At 46.0% G+C, this 20,429-nt stretch overlaps 1 protein-coding gene across 1 annotated transcript in view; it reads left to right on the top strand.

Moving 5' to 3' along the window:
• The window catches only part of CAMTA1 (calmodulin binding transcription activator 1), a 2,140,984-nt gene that overhangs the window by 1,783,053 nt on the left and 337,502 nt on the right, over positions 1 to 20,429 (top strand). The gene's annotated exons all lie outside the window — the stretch shown is intronic.

Here is a 20,429-nt window from a genome sequence, read left to right on the forward strand (position 1 = left end):
GAACGACTACATTTCTCTGCTCTCTATATAACTTGAAACCTCCCCAAATCCTGCCCCAATTCAGATGCATAAATTCTGGCCATTCAGATACTTGAATGGCCAGAAGTTCAGTGTTCTACTGCCCTTCTGTTCCCTCTTGACATTTGTTTGCTGTTGCACATAGTATTTGGCATTCAAAGTCTGCAGGCAGGTTTTCCATAGTCGGCAACATTGTTATATATGGATGATGTTCTCTATGACCTACGGAAAGCACCGGAATAGTCTGGAAGTGCTTCACAGTATCTTCACAGTGCTTATATTTGAAAGCAAGTGCCCATCAAGGAAAAAGGGGAACATTTTGAATAAGTGTTTCTGCAGTTTCCTAGTAATATTCTCTTGAGTCAAGAGTTTCTTTCTTTTTAAATTGGTCTCGGAGATGAATGAGCAGATGATTTAACCTTTTTCCTGCCATCCTAATGAGAAAGTAGGTACAGTAATGCACGGATGCTTCTCTGGAGTAGCATCGATGCCGTCTTAAGCTAGTTGGATTTGTTCTCCATCCCATAGTCTACAAATGATACCAGGCCGCTGATGGCATAATTTAAGATGCTTTCTACAATGGGTTTAGATTTTTTAAAAACCCCAAAAAGTAGCGTGATCAACACGACACTTCCAAGACACTGTGGAGGCGAGTAAGAGATAATAAAACTTTATTTAAAAAACAGTGTAAAAAACTTAAAAGACTCGACACAGAGCCATGTTTTGGCGAAAAACGCCTGCTTCGGGAATCTGTTTGTTCTGTAAGCCAATGGATGGGGCAGCTTAAGCAAGTAAGCCAAATCATCGCTGCCTCAGCATTTTTTGTTCAGTACTACTGAGGTTGACTCTTCTCACAGTCCCTATTGTCACTTTAAAGCTTATGCTTGGTGCATTCACCTATCACTAGTCTTTGTAAAGACTTGATTTGGCTTACTTGTATGAAGCAGATGGTTCATAAAGGTTATGCTTTTCCTCATCCGTAGAGAGCGTACAAATGAAGTGGGTCTAACCTATTCTTAATGTGTTCGATGATTTGAAGGAATACTGAATACAGTTAGAGTAACTAAAAGTGGAAATAGAGACCTCCAATCATCTGATGGTTCTTTTTGTTCTGTTGTTTTTTGATTTTAATCAAAGTTGATTATTGTGAGGAGACTTTTATCAGAGTACTACTACTACTACTTAACATTTCTAGAGCGCTACTAGGGTTACGCAGCGCTGTACAATTTAACGAATAAGGACGGTCCCTGCTCAGAAGAGCTTACAATCTAAAGGACGAAATGTCAAGTTGGGGTAGATGAGATTTCCTGAGAAGAGATGAAGTGATTAGGTGCCGAAGGCGACATTGAAGCGGTGGGCTTTGAGCAATGATTTGAAGATGGGTAGGGAGGGGGCCCGGCGTATGGGCTCAGGGAGTTTGTTCCAAGCGTGGGGTGAGGCGAGGCAGAAAGGGCGAAGCCTAGAGTTGGCGGTGGTGGAGAAGGGTACTGAAAGGAGGGATTTGTATTGAGAGCGGAGGTTACGGGTAGGGACGTAAGGGGAGATGAGGGTAGAGAGGTAAGGAGGGGCTGCAGATCGAGTGCATTTGTAGGTGAGTAGGAGAAGCTTGAACTGTATTCGGTATCTGATCGGAAGCCAGTGAAGTGACTTGAGGAGAGGGGTGATATGAGTATATCGGTTAAGGCGGAAGATAAGACGTGCGGCAGAGTTCTGAATGGACTGAAGGGAGGATAGAGTAGAATAATTAATCTATTTGCTATTATATATTTTATTTCAGGAGGTTTTTAAAAATATTTTTAAGGGGTGTATTCCATTCACCCATCTTTTTTAGGTATGTATATACTCAATTGAGCCACACTAAAACATATGCACGATACACTACGTATTCAGCACAATTGATAATTGATTTATAAGATATCCACCTCTCTTTATATGTTTTGATCTCTACTGAGTCTTATTCTGTATGGATCCACATTTCTCTGTTTCAAGTTTTTCACTTTTAATGGCATTTAAATGTATTGATTTTGGAATTTATTGTTTTTATTAGTATTATTTTGACTACTATTTATTCATATGCAGTGGCGTAGTAGGGGGGGCTGCCACCCGGGGCGGGGCGGTTCGCCGTTGCACCCCCCCCCGGGTGCAGCACGATGACATCCCCCCCCCTTGGCGCATCGACACCCCCCAACCAGCTCCGGCACCCTACCTTTAAAAAGAATGTCGGAATCCGAGGCGAGGCGCAGCCCCTTGCGCCTGCCCTGCACGTAAAAGAAATGTGGACCGTCGGGCCTTCTCTCGCTCTGTCTGTCCCACCCTCGCGGAAATAGGAAGTTGCGTCAGCAGAGGGCGGGACAGATAGAGCGAGGGAAGGCCCGATGGTCCACATTTCTTTTACTTGCAGGGTAAGCGCGAGGCGCTGCGCCTCGCCTCGGATTCTGCTATTCTTTTTAAAGGTAGGGTGCGGGAGCTGGTCGGGGGGTGTCGATGCGCTGAGGGGGGGAGCTGGCAGGGAGCACCCCCCCCCCCCCCGAGCTGACACCCGGGGCGGACCGCCCCTCCCGCCCCCCCCCCCCCCCCTTGCTACGCCACTGTTCATATGTTTTATCTTGAGTTGTTTTAAGGATGATATTACTATGCTTTGAATTTTTGGTCAATTTTAATGTAAATGTATATGATTCGTATATGATGTTTTTATGTTCATGTTTTTATTCTATTGTATTTTAGTTTTTAGTTTTACCCCTGACGCAGCCTGAGGGCGAAACTTGGCCACTTCGGGTATTGTTTTACTTACCTCTGGTTTTGTTTCATTATTTTTATTCAGTCTGCTTTTCTAGTCCTCATTGACTGTAGGAAGCAGATCATTGCCTTTTATTTTTTTGGTTCTGTAAAAACTGGCCTGTGAAATATTTTACATGTGCTTGTTTTTGCAATTTTTTACATGAATGAACTGCATTGCATGATTTTGCATCACAGCAGTTAATGAATACAAATTTATACAAACCCAAAGTTTATGCAAAAGTTTACTATTGGAAGGGATGTCGCAGAAATGCAATTCACATAAACACATTTGCACGTTTCCAGGTGTATTGCATTATTTCTTGTGCAAAGTACACATTTGCAAAATCACTTCACGTTTTAGTACATAGGGCCAAGGAAAGGTTAGTTTAAGTATCACTCGTGTGCATAGCCTCGTACAGAAATTCACACGGCCACAATATCTGTTCTGGGAAGCGTTTATAATCTGGGTGAATGCTAACGGCATCCTTAACGAAAGATTAACGCTGGTTGAAAGCAGTGATTTTAGTAAATTGTTTTTTAAATGTAACATGACAGTTAAAATGCAAATGAGCTCATAATAATACAAAATCGTACAAATGAGGTTCTTGGCATATAAAGTGGTTTGCATAAGCCATGTTTCATGCCGCTGGTGCATGAACGTTAACAACAGCTCAGGAGCTCTCATTAGCTTTCTCTGGTCCAGCATCAACACATCAATGCATGTACCAGTGCTCAGCCCTGGCTATTCTGGGCCATGCATTTGCCTCCCCTACCCTGAGAAGAGTTAAAGCACCGCCTTACTCTGAGACCCACATAATCCTGTGCCTATGTCCAAACCCACCATTTACCCGACAATCAAAATAAGTAATTCCTTAATTATACGCAATGGTCCTTCTGCCAGTCCAGACCCCTTGTTACCCAAGGAGCCTCTGGGTCCATCATGGGACATGGGATTCTCAAATCAGTTGGAGCTATTTTGATATCCAGCATCTTACTGGCTATCTAGCTTATTTTCGAAGGAGAAGGGCGCCCATCTTTTGACACAAATCGGAAGATGGGTGCCCTTCTCGCAAGGCTGCCCAAATCGGCATAATCAAAACCCAATTTTTTGACACCCTCGACGGCTTTCTGTCGCGGGGATGACCAAAGTTTACGGGGGCGTGTCGGCAGGGTAGCAAAGGCGCATGATTAGGAGATGGGCGTCCTCGGCCGATAATGGAAAAAAGAAGGGTGTCCCTGACGAGCACTTGGCCGACTTTACTTGGTCCATTTTTTTTCATGACCAAGCCATGAAAAGATGCCTGAACTGAGCAGATGACCACCAGAGGGAATCGGGTATGACCTCCCCTTACTCCCCCAATGGTCACTAACCCCCTCCCACCATAAAAAAACAGGTTAAAAATACTTTTTTGCCAGCCTCAAATGCCATACTCGGGTCCTTCGCAGCAGTATATAGGTCCCAGGAGCAGTTGTAGTAGGTGCAGTGTACTTCAGGCAGGCGGACCTAGGGGGGGCTCAGCACCCAAGGTGAGGGAGCTGTGCACCTGGGAGCAATTTCTGAAGTCCACTGCAGTGCCCCCTAGGGTGCCCGGTTGGTGTCTTGGCATGTGAGGGGGACCAGTGCACTACAAATGCTGGCTCCTCCTACGACCAAATGGCTTGGATTTGGCCGTTTTTGAGATGGACGTCCTTAGTTTCCATTATCAGCGAAAACCAAGGTCGGCCATCTCTAAGGTCGACCCAAATGTTGAGATTTGGCTGTCCCCGACCATATTATCAAAATGAAAGATGGACACCCATCTTGTTTCGATAATACGGTCGGGGACGCCCCTTTACGGGGCTGTCCTTAGAGATGGGCGCCCCCGGCGATTATGCCCCTCCATGTCGCACAATATAGCCATTTATCCCAGAATTCTATATTGCATGCCTAGAGATCAGTGCCAAAATCGGCGCAGATTCTATAACAATGCACGTAATTTAACAAGCTTAAGAACCTAATGAGCGCTGGTGACAGCACTTAACAAGCAATAATGAGCACTAATTGGCACTGATTAGAATTTAGGCGCACAACTCGCTAAGTGTATTCTGTAACAATTTGTGCCGAACTTCTAATTCACACAGGCAAAAAGGAGCATGGTTATGAGTGGGGAAATGGGCATTCCAAAATGTACGCATCTAGGGACCCTTTTACAAAGGCGCATAGGCACCTATGTGCATTCAACGTGCATCAATTTGGACTACCACCTGGCTGGTAATTCCATTTTTTAACGCACGTCCGATATGCACATCAGAAAATATATTTTTATTTTCTGGCCCGTGGCGCTAACCGGGTGGTAATTGGCACTGTATGTGTGCTGACGATCACCGCCCAGTTAACGCGTGAGACCTTACCACTAAATCAACGGGTGGCGGTAAGGTTTCAGGCCCAAAATGGATGCACACCAATTTTTATTTTTCCGCACGTCCATTTTTGCTGCACGTCCAAAACACGCACCTACACTAGAGCAGGCCATTTTTCAGCACGCCTTAGTAAAAGGACCCCCTAGTTATAGAATGCGGCCCTGTGTGTGTAAATCTATGCGCTGGGATTGACGCCATGATTGCAGTGGTGTAGATTTAAGCGCTGAAATATCAACTAAGCATAAAGAACTCAGCAGGTTAGATATTAGAGAAGAGAAATACAGAGACAGCGACTCAGCAGATGGCTCTGGAGGGGACGGAAGAGACAGAGCCTGGGGAAATCAGTTGACTGCCGGCACTGAACCTAAAGTCTGAAAGTCATACGGTAAAGCAAGTTTAGCATACTTCTAAATAGATACCTTGTTTTTAAACAGAAGGAAATAGAGTGAGTTGCAGAGCGAACATTAGATAGGAGAATCGAACCAGACTGTCAAGATGTGCCGTTTTGTGCTGGAATCCCAGGACTATTAAACCCAGCTCATCCAGTGGCAGAATTAGATTACCTTGGGCTTTGAGCAAGTTTCACAAATTGTTCACTGATGTTCTTATGAAAGCTCTGCCTGCTTATCACTTGTCATCCTGTATGAATAGCCTAATGTTTAGAGCAGCTGGCTGAGAACAAGGGAAAGAAGGGTGAAGAAGTGGGCTCACTTACAGTCACTCGGTTCTCAAAGTTAAAGCAGAATACACGGATGACGTGCTCCGAACCACAATAATACTTTGCTTGAAAAATAGGCAGGTTTAAACAATCGGGGACAAGTAAGGCAGAGGCAGAATAAGTGCAGGGCAGAAAGACTTTATACACGGTCACTTTCTTCCGCTCCTTGTAAGAAGAGGTTAAGGGGTCTTTTCACCAAACAGCGGTAAAAGGCGGCCCGGTAAAAAAGCCTTTTTTTAAAAAAGGGTCAGTAAATGACCGTCTGGTCATTAAAAAAAATTGCCACGTGGCCATTTACTTCTAAAGCCCTTACCGCCTCCTGTTTAGGAGGCGGTGAGGGCTCCGGTGGTACCCCGGTGGTAATCGGGCAGCGACATTACCACTGGGAACACAACCTGGTATTTTCTAGCACCAGAAATGGCATGCGGAAAAACCGGAACCTTCACCGGGCTCCTGGGCGAGTCCGGTGTTAGGGCTAATTTGTCACGCGCCAAGCCGGCGATAGCCCTACCGCCCTTTGGTAAAAGAACCCCTAAATTTTATACTCCACCTATCCAGCAGTAAGTATGAAGCATGAACTGATAAACATACAGTACTAGGCCTTACCACCTCTGAGGAATTGGCGGGGGGGGGGGGGGGGGGGGGGGAATCAGTAGGGCTGGTGTTTTGTTCAGGAACTGTAGAAGTTCTCTTCTCCCAGTTGGGCTCCGGCAGACTCTGCAGCACTGGTGATCCTTGGTAGGCTGCCACACCGCTAGGCACCCCCTCCCCTGGGTGCAGCATCCCCCTGGCGCAATCACCGTCCCTCCCCCAGCGCATCACCTCCAAGCCCTCCCCCCCCCCCCCCCCCCCCCCCCCCCGCCCGTGTGCATTCTTCTTAACTGCTGGGGAGCTGGGAGCAGCCACACGGCTGTCAGCTCCGCCGGTTCCCTGCTCCCTCTGCCTCGGAACAGAAAGTAACAGCAGAGGGAGCAGGGAACCGGCAGAGCCGACAGATGCGCGGTTGCTCCCTGCACCCCTCCTGCAGCGTGCACCCGGGGCGGACTGCCTCCACCGCCCCGCCCTCGGTACGCCACTGCTCTGCAGTATTTTTGTTGAAAGCGAAAGATGTCTGGTATTAGCCCAAAGGTGATGAGGTGGCTCCCCTATTTCCAGCCTCACACCGTAGGCAAGAAACAGCAGATCAGAGAGGTCTGGGTGACACTTCTGTCCGTAAAAAGAGAAAGAGCTTAAATGTGTTGACTGGGTTATACGACACTGCTGGAAGTATGTCTTCTATGTCTAAAAGGCTGGAGACATCTTGCAGGACGGCTCTCCTTGTTCCATGGATCAGGGCCCAGGAGAGTGAAACCAACAGACAACATTAAAAGTTAGGAGCCCCCTTACAGGGCCGACCCAAGGCAAGATGCCGCCTGAGGCGGAGCTTGCATCCCTCCCCCCCCCCCCCCCCCCCCCCCCCGGCGTTTTACCTGGCCACGGTGACTTTCCAAGCCCAGCAGCGGCAGCGATTCCCATACGTTGCCCTGCTGCCGCCAGCATCTGCCTCTTCCCTTTACTGCGGCTGCCTGAACGAAACAGGAAGGCCTAATGGTCGGGCTGCCCCTGCCCCCTTATATATTTTTCTAACTTTCCCTCCAGGACTGAAACTCCTTCTCGCTTTCTAACTTTCACCAGTTAGGGGCTGGGACACTCCCATTCCCTCTGGTTACTGACACAATCTCACAGCTAACTGAAAAGTACCCTCCAGTGAGATCCTCAATTTCTCTTTTATACTTTTCGTTGGAGGAACCTGGTGGAAGTTTCTAGTGCAAATTACGTGCAAAAATCCACCGGTTCCTATACAACATTGACTGCATCACCTGTCTTTACTAAATGAAACATTAAATCATCTCCTTTTCTGTCCCACTTCCTTCTCCTTTTCTCTACTTCATCTGTCCTCACTCACTTTCTTTTTCCTCCAACCTTTCAAAATCTGTTATTCTTGCAAAAACCTGTGACCTGTTAACACAGTGGGTGGTAAGCTGCCTTCCTAAAGGACTGCACCCGGGTCTGATTTTTTCACAGAAGCCAAAATACGAGAATCAACCTGCTTCATAATCTCTTGACCATTCTCTGTGACTTGTAAATTGTCAATTTCTATATCTGGTTATTTATTATTTATTTATTATATTTGTATCCCGCACTTTCCCACTAAAAGCAGGCTCAATGCGGCTTACATAGTAATAGGTAACACAGAATTTTGTTATGTAAAGTAGGAAATCAAGTATAACATAATAATAAAACTCACCCTCAACGTTCTGAGGACACTGACGTCAGTGAAGCCAAGCCCTGACTTCCTTCAAAAAGGTTCGAAGGTTCGTGGTGGTGAAGCCACCAAAATCGCTCCGGGCCCCGCCCTCGAGGGTGGAGCAATAGCAGAACAACGAAGGGGTTGGCAGGGAGGGAGGCAGGGAGGCGGGAAATCGCTCCGGGCCCCGCCCTTGCATCAAATGTCATGATGTTGGGGGCGGAGCAATGGCAGAACAACGAAGGGGTTGGCCAGGGAGGGGGGGTTGTTGGCAACGAAAACCTTGCTAGCGCTCTGAAACGGGCCTCTTTTACTAGTAACGTAATAATAGGATGGATGGGTAGTAATAGGATGGATAGGTAGGTAGACAGTGGTGTGCTGGAGCAGGCTCTCTCAGGCTCGCAAGAGCCGGTTGTTCAGTTTTTAAGAATTTTGGGAGCCGGTTGATAAAGTAGGGCCCTCCATGGCTACTTTAACAACTGGCTCCCAAAATGTGGGCTTGGGCCCCCTGCTGAATTATCTTTTACTTTGCTGGTGGGGATGCTGAGCCCTGCCAGCCAAGTAAATAGACTGCTGCTGCTCCCCGCTCCTTGTTTCCAGCTCTGGGCAACAGGCTGGGACTTCTCGAGCATGTGAGATAAGTTCCAGCATGCTGCTCAGATCAAGACATTGGGAGTGGTGGCAGTCTATTTATTGGCTGCCAGCAAAGGTATGCCTAGTGTGCCCACACAAAGGGAGGGAGGAGAGAGAGGCAAGTGTTGCTCCCCCCATCCCCCCCCCCCCCCCCCCGGCCCTTCCAACTGCAGAGCTGGCTACGTCCGGAGAAAGAGCCTGTTGTTAAAAATTTACCAGCACACCCCTGTAGGTAGAGACAGGTGATAGAGGAAGGTAAGGTGGAAGATAGAGTCTGGGTCAATGTCGTTTTCTCTTCAGTATATGTAAGGTAAATGGGTTCAAGAGATTAATCTGGGTCTTTTGGGTAGGCTTGTTTGAATAGATGGGTTTTTAGTGCTTTTCTGAATGGTAGGTGGTCATGAATTGCTCGGATAGATCTAGGGAGAGCGTTCCAGAGTTGGCTGCCCAGGAAGGAGGAATTGAATCCATAATAAGTTTTCTACTTGAGACCTTTACAGCTGGGGTAGTGCAGGTTGAGGTACTTTCGTGAGGATACAGACATGTTTCTTGCTGAAAGGTTGACCAGATTTATCATATAGTTTGGAGATTCTCCGTGTATTATCTTGTGGATTAAAGTCTGAGCTTTGAAATTGATACATTCTTTGATTGGGAGCCAGTGCAGTCTTGCACGGAGAGGAGTTGCACTCTCAAAACGTGATCTGCCAAAGATGAGTCTTGCTGCTGTATTTTGGGTGGTCTGAAGTTTTTTTTTTTAGGATATAGGCTTTGGTTAGAAGTATGTGGTTTGTTATCTGCCTAGAATCTAGCGCAGACTATAAATCACAAGAATAGAATAAAACCAGCCTTCGAGGACTGGGGTTTTAACATCCCTGTTTTGGTATTTGGCAAGTTCCCACCCAGACAATTCCAACCCACCAATTACCCTCGGGATAATTCCCACTTAAGGGGACAATTCCAACGAAGGACTCTTCCCCCCCCCCCCCCCCCCCCCGAACATTTCCCACCCTTCCTAGCCTGTAGCTTCTTTCTTGTATCGGGAGGTTAGAGCAGCATACGGATGTACACAGAGGATGTATAATAACGGAACAACTTTTCATAGGTAATTTGTTATAAATCGTAATCAGTGTGTCATTTTGAGGAGCTGAACTAGGTTGAAGCATAGTTTGCAAGGTATGAGGGGGCATTGCCCCCCCCCCCCCCACATGAACTGCACTTTGTATTCATTTATGTATTTACTTATTTATGCCATTTGGATCCCAGATTAAACATGAATTAGGTTAAAACCTAGTTTAAGGGGTGTGGGGGGCATTGCCCCCCCCAATGAACTGCATGTCTGGAAGGGGAAAGAGATGTATAAAATATAATATTGTGTGTGGGGGGTGAGGGGTAACTGTCCCCCCCTTCCAAATGATGTAGAAGAGAAAAGGAATGGAGATTATTTGTCCTAGTGTGTTTTGTATTTTTGGGGTTACGGGTGGGAATTGTCCAGATTGGAGTTGGTGGGTGGGAACTGTCCTAGAACCCCTGTTTTGCTAGGTCCTAAATGTAAGTTTAGTGCATTCTTTGGCTATAAATAAATAAATAAATAATAACACAAAAAGGTTATAGCACATTCTCAAAAGGTAAAACAATAAACAAAACCTAAAAGAAATAAAATCGACAAGTGAAATAGCACAAGTGTAGGAGCAGGAAACGGAGAAATGATGGCAGGTAAGGACTACATGGTCTATCCAGTCTGCTCATCAATACAAACTACTAATTTTTGCACGGATTTTTTAGGCACCATATCAGGGGCGTAGCCAGACTTCGGCGGGCGAGGGATCCAGAGCCCGAGGTGAGGGGGCGCATTTTAGCACCCCCCCGGCGCCGCCAACCCCCCCACCATTGCCGACCCCCCGCTGCCGCCGCCACCACCAACAACAACTTTGACCCCCCCCCCCCCCCCCCCCGCCGATGACCCTCTCGACCCCCCCTCCCGCTGCAAACCCTCCCCCGCCGTCGCCTACCTTTGCTGGCGGGGGACCCCAACCCCCACCAGCCGAGGTCCTCTTCTTCCTTCGTTCTGTTTCTGAGTCTGACATCCTGCACATACGTACAATGTGCAGGACGTCAGAAACAGAACGAAGGAAGAAGAGGACCTCGGCTGGCGGGGGGGTTGGGGCCCCCCGCCTGCAAAGGTAGGCGACAGCGACGGCGGGTTGATGGCATGTTGGCGGCGAGAGGGGGGTCGAGAGGGTCGTTGGCAGGGGGGTCCAGGGCCAAATCTATGGGGGCCCAGGCCCCCGTGGCCCCACATAGCTACGCCCCTGCACCATATATAGAATCTGGCCCTAAGGGGTGAATTCTGTAAATGACGCCTAAAAAATCAGTGCCGAAAAAACTGCTTAAGCGCTATTCTGTAATCCCTGCCTAAAGTTAGGCACGGTTTACAGAATAGCGCTTAAGCGCAGGGGTCACACGTAGATTTAGAAGCATCCATTTGCACCTATGAAAATGTGGTGCAAATGACCATGCCTAAATTTATGCGCTGACCCCCTTTATTCTATAATTACATGTGTAACTTGAATCCACGCCCACGCTCTGCCCTGAGATACCCATGACCCTCCCATTTCTGTGTCCCCTTTTCCAGGACATGCGTAACATTTAGACGTGGATCACACGCCTAAATTTACGTGCATACATATTAACTGATTTCAATTAGCGCCAATAATCGCTTGTTAAAAAGCCAATTATTGGCGCTAATTGGCTCAATTAAATTGTGCATGCAATTTTTACTGCTTTTTATAGAATTAGGGGGTAAGCTCAAAATCATGTACCCAAGTTTATACAATTAGGGGGTTAATGCCTATGAATCACGCTGGCGCTGTCTGGATAATGCTGTGACAGTCAAAGGACATATTCAGGGACACTAGCCACAGTGCAACTGAATCTCCAGCTAGCCAACTCTTATCCAACAGTGACTGCCAACCCGATAGTACCTTTTGAGTATTAGTTCCATAATCTTTGAAGTATGCATGTATGTGTTTGCATGAATGCTAAGATTCAGATATGAAAGGGCAATATATATATATATATTTTTTTTTTTTAATTCTCTGTCTTGCTGGAAAAGATGAGGAAAATCAGTCAACAGAGATAAAACTCCCCCCCCCCCCCCCAAAAAAAAAAGCTCCATGTAGAGAAACTGTGAATCAATCGTGTTTCCCATAGGACTGATTTTAGCTGATACATGAGGGAGAAGCTGAAGATACTTTTTTTGAAAAGCGCTCATGGAGACAAATGCAGTAGGAGACAGATAAAATCCCTTTGCAGTGCGTGAGAAAAATAGTGTAAAAACTCGACCAACTACCCATAAATCTGAAAGCACCTGGACTCCTTCATGCCTCATGAGGGAAGTCGAAGTCTTTCTAGACTAATTTCGAGTACGTTTGCTTGTGCATGTCCTTGCTGAGACATACACATCCTGGAAAGACGGCACAGATAAAAACTTGAGAGTCTGATCAGACTTGGCACACGAGGAGGGTACGGCTAAGTGTCTTCTGGGAAAGCAGAGGCACTCTCGGAGCCAAGAACACATCAGATTTGGGTCCAGACGTGAGCAACGCTTTCAGCTCTGGAGCCAAATGCATTAGCTTCAGCCTGATTTTCACATTAATCACATTTCTTCAAAGATTTCGCAATGTGCTCTCCTGATATTTCTGTTAAAAAAAAAAAAAAGTATGCCCTAGAGCAGTTAAGCTCTGTGATTTAATAAAAATCTTGTGCATACTGGTTATTGGTGAAAGACCCAACACTCGGGCAGGTTTATCACTCGGGCACAGTTCTTATTTCAGTCTTCTGAATCTTAGGCAGTCATGATAAGGAGATTTCTGGGAATCCCACATTTAAAACCAACCTCAACAAGCAATGTGCTTCCTCTTTAGGTTAGACCTCTAAAGCACAATTTTGCACTGGATTGGAGGATTAGCCTAGTGGTTAGTGTAATGGGCTGAGAACCTGGGAAGCTGGGTCCAAATCCCATTTCAGCTCTTTGTGTCTCTGGGCAAGTCACTTAACTCTCCATTGCCCTGGGCAGGAGCAGACTGACCTGCTCCAGCAACCAAGGACCCAGAGCAGCAGGGGGCCCTAGTTGCCATGTTTCTCCCTCTTTCTTCGACTCACTGCCTTCTCTCAGGGTCGCCCAAATCGGCATAATCGAAAGCCAATTTTGGGCATCCTCAACTGCTTTCCGTCACGGGAATGACCAAAGTTCACAGGGGCATGTCGGCAGTGTACCGAAGGCGGGATGGGGGCGTGGTTAAGAGATGGGCGTCCTCGGCCGATAATGGAAAAAAAGAAGGGCGTCCCTCATGAGCATTTGGCCGATTTTACTTGGTCCCTTTTTTTTCACGACCAAGCCTCGAAAAGGTGCCCGAACTGACCAGATGACCACCGGAAGGAAACGGGGATGACCTCCCCTGACTCCCCCAGTGGTCACCAACCCCCTCCCACACAAAACAAAATATTAAAAAACATTTTTCCAGCCTCTATGCAAGCCTCAAATGTCATACCCAGCTCCATCACAGCGGTATGCAGGTCCCTGGAGCAGTTTTTAGTGAGTGCAGTGCACTTCAGGCAGGCGGACCCAGGCCCATCCCCCCTCTACCTGTTACACTTGTGGTGGTAAATGTGAGCCTTCCAAAACCAACCACCAACCCACTGTACCCACATGTAGGTGCCCCTCCATTCATCCCTAAGGGCTATGGTAGTGGTGTACAGTTGTGGGGAATGGATTTTGGGGGGAGGGGGTTGGGGGGCTCAGCACACAAGGTAAGGGAGCTATGCACCTGGGACCTTTTTCTGAAGTCCACTGCAGTGTCCCCTAGGGTGCCCGGTTGGTGTCCTGGCATGTCAGGGGGACCAGTGCACTACAAATTCTGGCTCCTCCCATGACCAAATGCCTTGGATTTGGTCGTTTTTGAGATGGTCGTCCTCGGTTTCCATTATCGCCCAAAACCAGGGACGACCATCTCTAAGGTCGACGATCTCAACATTTAGGTACACCATCTCTAAGGCCGACCTAAATGTCAAGATTTGGGTGTCCCCGACCGTATTATCGAAACGAAAGATGGATGTCCATCTTGTTTCGATAATACGGGTTTCCCTGCCCCTTCGACAGAACGCCCTTAGAGATGGACACCCTTAGAGATGGTCATCCCCGTACGATTATGCTCCTCTAGGGGTCTTTTTACTTAAGGTGCACTGAAAAATGGCCTCCGCTGTTGTAGTCACGTGTATTGGACGCATGCAGGTCCATTTTTCAGCATGCCTGCAAAAAGGGCCTTTTCTTTTTGGTCCAAAAATGGACGCGCTGCAAAACAAAAATTGGCGTGCCTTCATTTTGGGCCTGAGATCTTACTGCTACCCATTCACTTAGCGGTAAGGTCTCACACATTAACCGGGCAGTAATCGTCAGCACGCGTACAATGCCGATGACCACCCGGTTAGCGCCACGTGCCGGAAAATAAAATATATTTTCCAGCATGCATAGTGGGCACACGTAAAAAATCAAATTACTGCCCAGGCCACGAGGGAGCTGGGCGGTAGTTCCGAACTGGCAAACGTTGAGCACACGTAGGTACCTATGGGATTTAGTAAAAGGGCCCCTGGGCAGTGGCGATCCTAGGTCGGCTGCCACCCAGGCAGATCGCCGCTGCGCACCACGCCCCCCAGGTGCAGCAGTGTCTACCCCCCCAGGGTGCAGCACGACATCCCCCTCCCCAGCGCAATGACACCCCCCTCCCCGGCACATCAAGCCCCCCCCCCCCCCAGGTGCATTCTTGGCTGGAGGGTGCAGAGGGAGCAGGGAACCAGCGAAGCCGACAGGCGCGCGGCTGCTCTCTACACCCTCCATCAGCGTGCACCCAGGGCGGACCTCCCCCACCACCCCGCCCTTGCTACGCCACTGGCCCTGGGTAATTATTGCATTTATAGATCTATGCTTATAAAACAATTTTTTGCATTTTTCACCTTCTATAGAGGGTTACTGTTCCAAGTTAACTATTCTAGCTGTGAGACACTAATCTCTTAGATCATTATCACTGCACTCCAGTGCTGCTGACATGCTGATGAGGGACATTTACAGTGCGAGAGGGAACACAGACATTCTGCTACTTAAGGTCCTGTAAAAACTGCAAAGGATATTTCAGTGATGTCTGTAGGGTCAGTTATCTCTTAATCCTTTGCTTTCAACTCATTTATTTCTAGGCACGTAGTCAGGGAAGCAGCTTTGAAAAGTGATGGCGCAGCACTGATGCGCAGGGCCCTCGCGATGCTCTTGCAGAATGATTTACTATTTTCATTGTGGCTTAAATCAGCCACCTGACTCCAGTGGCCCTCAGTGACCTTGAAGTCTTCAGTAGGGGTTCTCATCTGTTCGTCCTTTCACATCACCCTTGCTGCCACTTCTGCAGCACAAAATGTTCACCTCTTGGAAGTGATTATGCTGATGGTCTGCTCCTAATTCTGGCGATGAGATTCTTAAGGTAGTCGGCAAAAATGGCCCTGTAGTACATTCTTGCAGTTCTGAAATCTATAGCAAAACGATATTTATTTCACATAAAGCAACCAGTTAGAAAGTTACTTGGAGGATTGAAATAAACCCATTTCAAACATCATGTATATTTTTTTTGATTTAGTGGTAGATCAAATAAAATTGAACTGTGAAATGTGAAATCCATGAGGGGTAAAGAGTTGCTGTCATTTATTTATTTATTTATTTATTTATTTGATATGCTTCAATTCATGCATGACCATGGCATCACTGTAGTGTTCAACCCAAGCAAATTGACAACCAAGGGCAGAGGTTTCTAGACAGAAATATTTGGGGTGGGGGGCAACAGAAGGACAGGTTATTTTATTTATTTATTAGGATTTATTTACCGCCTTTCTGAAGGAATTCATTCAAGGCGGTGTACAGTAAGAATAGATCAAGCATGAGCAGTAAAAATATTCGAACAACAATACAAAGTATGGCATGGTATCCTACTTGCAATGACAACACAATATGTACTAGAACATTAAAATTGGTAGTAAGGGGTAAGGCAAAGTTGTAACATATAGATGAGTAAGAAAGTAGGAAGAATTAGAAAGTAAGGTGATTGATTTGTTAGTTATGGAGTTATGGATTGGAGCAAGCCAAAGTGGCATTTTCACACATCTTGCCCACCACCACATCACACACTTCTTCTCCCCCCCAAAAAAAAAAAAAAATCCACTTTTAAAATAGCTCACACAACTTAATTTAATATCTTGCTGTTAATTAGAGTTATCCAATACCAATTTGGCAGTTGTGCTCACAACTGACCTTAGTTGCTATTCTAGACGCTACGTGCACAATTTCTGTCAGGTACAGCTTCTAAGGGGCGTGGCCATGGGTGGGTCAGGGGCATGCCTATGAGTTACGCATGCAGGTTATCGAACACTATCACGGGTAAGGTAACTAAGTGCCAACAGGAAGGCATGAGCACTTACACCTGCCTGTGATGTAACATGCTAAGAACCTGGACATATTCACATCTGTCCCATTATCTTATGTTACTGTTACATACAGGGGGCAATTTGTTAACAGTTAATACATAATAACCCCGTTACTGTGCCTTATCTGTTGCAGGGTCAGGATAACGCACAAGAATGATGTTAGATAAAAGTAAGAATAGCCATACTGGGGTCAGTATCTAGCCCAGTATCCTGCTTCCAGCAGTGGCCAATCCAGGTCACAAGTACCTGGCAGAAACCCAATTCCAGAATTGGGTTATCAAGATTCTGGAATCCCAAATAATAGCAACGTTCCATGCTACCAATGCCAGGGCAAGCAGTGGCTTCCCCCATGTCCACCTCAATAACAGACTATGGATTTTTCCTCCAGGAACTTGTCCAAACCTTTTTTTAAACCCAAATACACTAACTGCTGTTACCACATCCTCCGGCAATGAATTCCAGAACTTAACTATTTGAGTGAAAAAAATATTTCCTGCTATTTGTTTTAAAAGTATTTCCATGTAATTTCATTGAGTGTCCCCTGGTCTTTGTATTAACTTCTCTCCCTCAGTGGTGATATATTCATAGTTTCACCACCTCTATCTAGGAACCTCAACAAGAAAACATAATTATAGCATTTCAAATGGGGAAGATGGTCATTTAATTATTTTATTTATTTCTCCATGTATATTACACCTCTGTCTCTTGGGGTTTGTGTTCTTTTCCACCCACAGCATTTAAGGTACCATGAACTGACTTCGTTTATTCCTTACATCATAGAAAAGGGATATTTATTCTTTCTAAGCAGAAATCAGGCCACTGTCACGTCCAAGAATATTTATTTATTTATTTATAACATTTGTATCCCACATTTTCCCACTTTTTGCAGGCTTAATGTGGCTTACCTCTCTACCCTCATCTCCCCTTACATTCCTACCCGTAACCTCCGTTCTCAAGACAAATCCCTCCTGTCAGTACCCTTCTCCACCACCGCCAACTCCAGGCTCCGCCCTTTCTGCCTCACCTCACCCCATGCCTGGATTAAACTCCCTGAGCCCATACGCCAGGCCCCCTCCCTGCCCATCTTCAAAGCCTTGCTCAAAGCCCACCTCTTCAATGTCGCCTTCGGCACCTAACCATCATACCTCTATTCAGGAAACCTGGACTGCCCCTACTTGACATTTCCCCCTTTAGATTGTAAACTCCTTGGAGCAGGGACTGTCCTTTATGTCAATTTATGTTAATCTGTACAGCGCTGCGTAACCTTAGTAGCGCTCTAGAAATGTTAAGTAGTAGTAGTAGCTTACATAATTCCGTAGTGGTGATTACCAGTTCCGGAAAAAAGAAATACATAGTTAAGGTAGAGGAGACGGAATGGAGTAGGTATTCAGTTAGGAAAGTTCATCTTCTAATAAAATCGTGATAACTTAGCTTGAAAAATCATGAATATTAAACTTCAAAATTAGTATGAGCGATTGGGAAATAAAGAATTCAATATTGTGAAAGTCCAGTGTACATCTTGTTAATTGACAATTAGGGTGCATTATTATGGTAAGCTTTCTTGAATAAATTGGTCTTCAGTAATTTACGGAAATTAATTATGCCTTGGGTTGTTTTTATGGTTTTTGGTAATTCATTCCAGATTTGTGTGCCTATGTAGGAGAAACTAGAATACTGGAAAGTCAGTGCCATTCATAGGGAAATTAGCTGGATTTTGCATACTCCCTCTCTATTACTTGTTACAATGTTACCTTATACATTCTGCTGGAAACTGCTACTTTATGAAATATATAGAGGACGGATACTCTGAGGTGTCATTATTCAGGCTTGACTGGGTTATTGAAAGTCATTGAGCCTTTGCTGTCACCCACGGGAACAGAGCAGGAGCAGAAGTGCATCTTTATAGATCTCACCTGATGAAATGACGATGCATTCTACATTCAGCAGAACAAATTCCACCGGTTTCTTGACAGTCTTGTTTGTTTTCCAGTGGGTGCAGGGGACCGTTAATTTCAATTAGGGATTGCAGAACAGGCATTGCTCAGGCCTTATCTTGAACACACTATCTGGGTCAGGGCCACTGCAAGACTTTTTGGCCAGCCCTGGTTTTGAACTTAACATCCCAAAGTAGGGTAGGATTCGTAGTGCTTGATCCTGCCCATTGAAATCAATGCTGCAAATCTCATAATACAACTGGATTGGGTGGTCAGAAATCCAGGAGCATCCCCAAATCTCCAGCTTGCAACTGGGTAAATTGGCATCACTGCTATCCTGTCTTCTAGCGTCTTATCATCTTTCCATCTCTCTTCGTACCTCTGCTATGAAAAGGCCATGGTAAGAAAACAGGAAGCATGTTGTGCCTTTGAGTCTGTGGGTGCCCGGGTCTATGTGGGTACCCTAGGCCTATGTGGGTGCCCCACCCTCTCCTTTGCATAAACTTCCTGTTGTGTAGGGGGTAGGCTGCAGCAAGACCTTCAATGTGTGCTGGGCAGACATCTACGGTCTACGCCCTGATCGCGACTGAATAGATAGGGATGGGCTGGAGTGTAAATTTTAAGGGGCTTTGATGTTAGCTTCAGAACTTAGTAAAGAACAATACTGGGCAGACTCCTACGGTCTGTGCCCCGAGAATGGCAAAGACAAATCAAACTCAGGTATACATATAAAGTATCACATACCATGTAAAATGAGTTTATCTTGTTGGGCAGACTAGATGGACCATACAGGTCTTTATCTGCCGTCATTTACTATGTTACTCTTTGGGGTTCTACATGGAATGTTGCTACTAATTGGGATTCCAGAATCTTGTAACGCTTTAGGATTCCAGAATCTTCAGAACTTTTAGTACAAAAACAGTGCTGGGCAGACTTCTACGGTCTGTGCCCTGAGAATGGCAAGGACAAATCAAACTCGGGTACACATTTAAAGTATTACACACCAAAATGAGTTTATGTTGTTGGGCAGACTAGATAGACCGTACAGGTCTTTGTCAGTCATCATTTACTATGTAACATAAATAGCTATTTTAATGGGTAAAAGGGCAATTAGAAAACTGTCCATCCTACATACAGGTTAAAATACCACACAGTGCATACTGTTACCTACATTCAGCAGAGGCATTTCTAGGGCTGGGATAAGGAGGGGATTGTTACATCGTGCATAATTTTGCATTTTCACAACCATGTACTGTTGTTTTAATTGGAAAATGTAGGTGCCAATCAGTGCCCATGCATTTGCTTTAGGCTATATTCAAAGTGAAAGTATGCACATATTTTCACTTTGAAAATTGGTGCAAAGACCAGTAAAAGGATAAACAGGGATTCTCGTCTGGGAGGAAGGGGAGGAAAAACTTCTCCAATGAATCAGAGCACATTCACATCATAAGCCAGTGAGGTTTAATTCACTTATCCAAGTAACACAGCACACTGGACTTGTGATTCCCAAGGAAAACTAATCTATCTGACTGAAGAAAATTACAGTAACCAGCATATTTACAGCAAGCAATCCAGGTAATATCCTCTGCTCCTTTACATATAAGGCAGGATCATACTGCAATCCACTTGAAGCACTTTCACAGACTAGGTTACATGTTGTACATGCTGGTAAAACTTAGTCCCTATTAAAAAAAAATATATATATATATATATTTTTCTATTTTTTACCGCGGGGGCATTCCTGGCGGTAATCAGCAGTGCAGCCACGTTGGCACACGACGCACGTTTACCATGCGGTTAGCATGGGTCAATGGCTGGTAGTAAGGGCTCAGGCCGTAAATAGGCAGGCGCTAGTTTTCATTTTTGCACACGCCCATTTCCCACCTTGAGACCTTACCACCACCCACTGACTTAGCGGTAAAGTCTCAGCGTTAACCGGACAGTAATCGTCAGTGCGTGTACCATGCCGATTACCGCCCAGTTAAAGCGCCACGTCGTAGAAAATATTTTCTGCCACGCGTTTTGAATGTGTGGCGGAAGTAAAATTACCGCATGCGGCACGTGGTAGCTAGGTGCTAGTTCTAATTCGATGTGGGTTGGACGTGTCTAGGCGCCTTCGTAAAAGGGCTCCTTAACTGGATAC

This window comes from Microcaecilia unicolor, chromosome 13, assembly GCF_901765095.1.
Source record: "Microcaecilia unicolor chromosome 13, aMicUni1.1, whole genome shotgun sequence".
Lineage (NCBI taxonomy): Eukaryota > Metazoa > Chordata > Amphibia > Gymnophiona > Siphonopidae > Microcaecilia > Microcaecilia unicolor.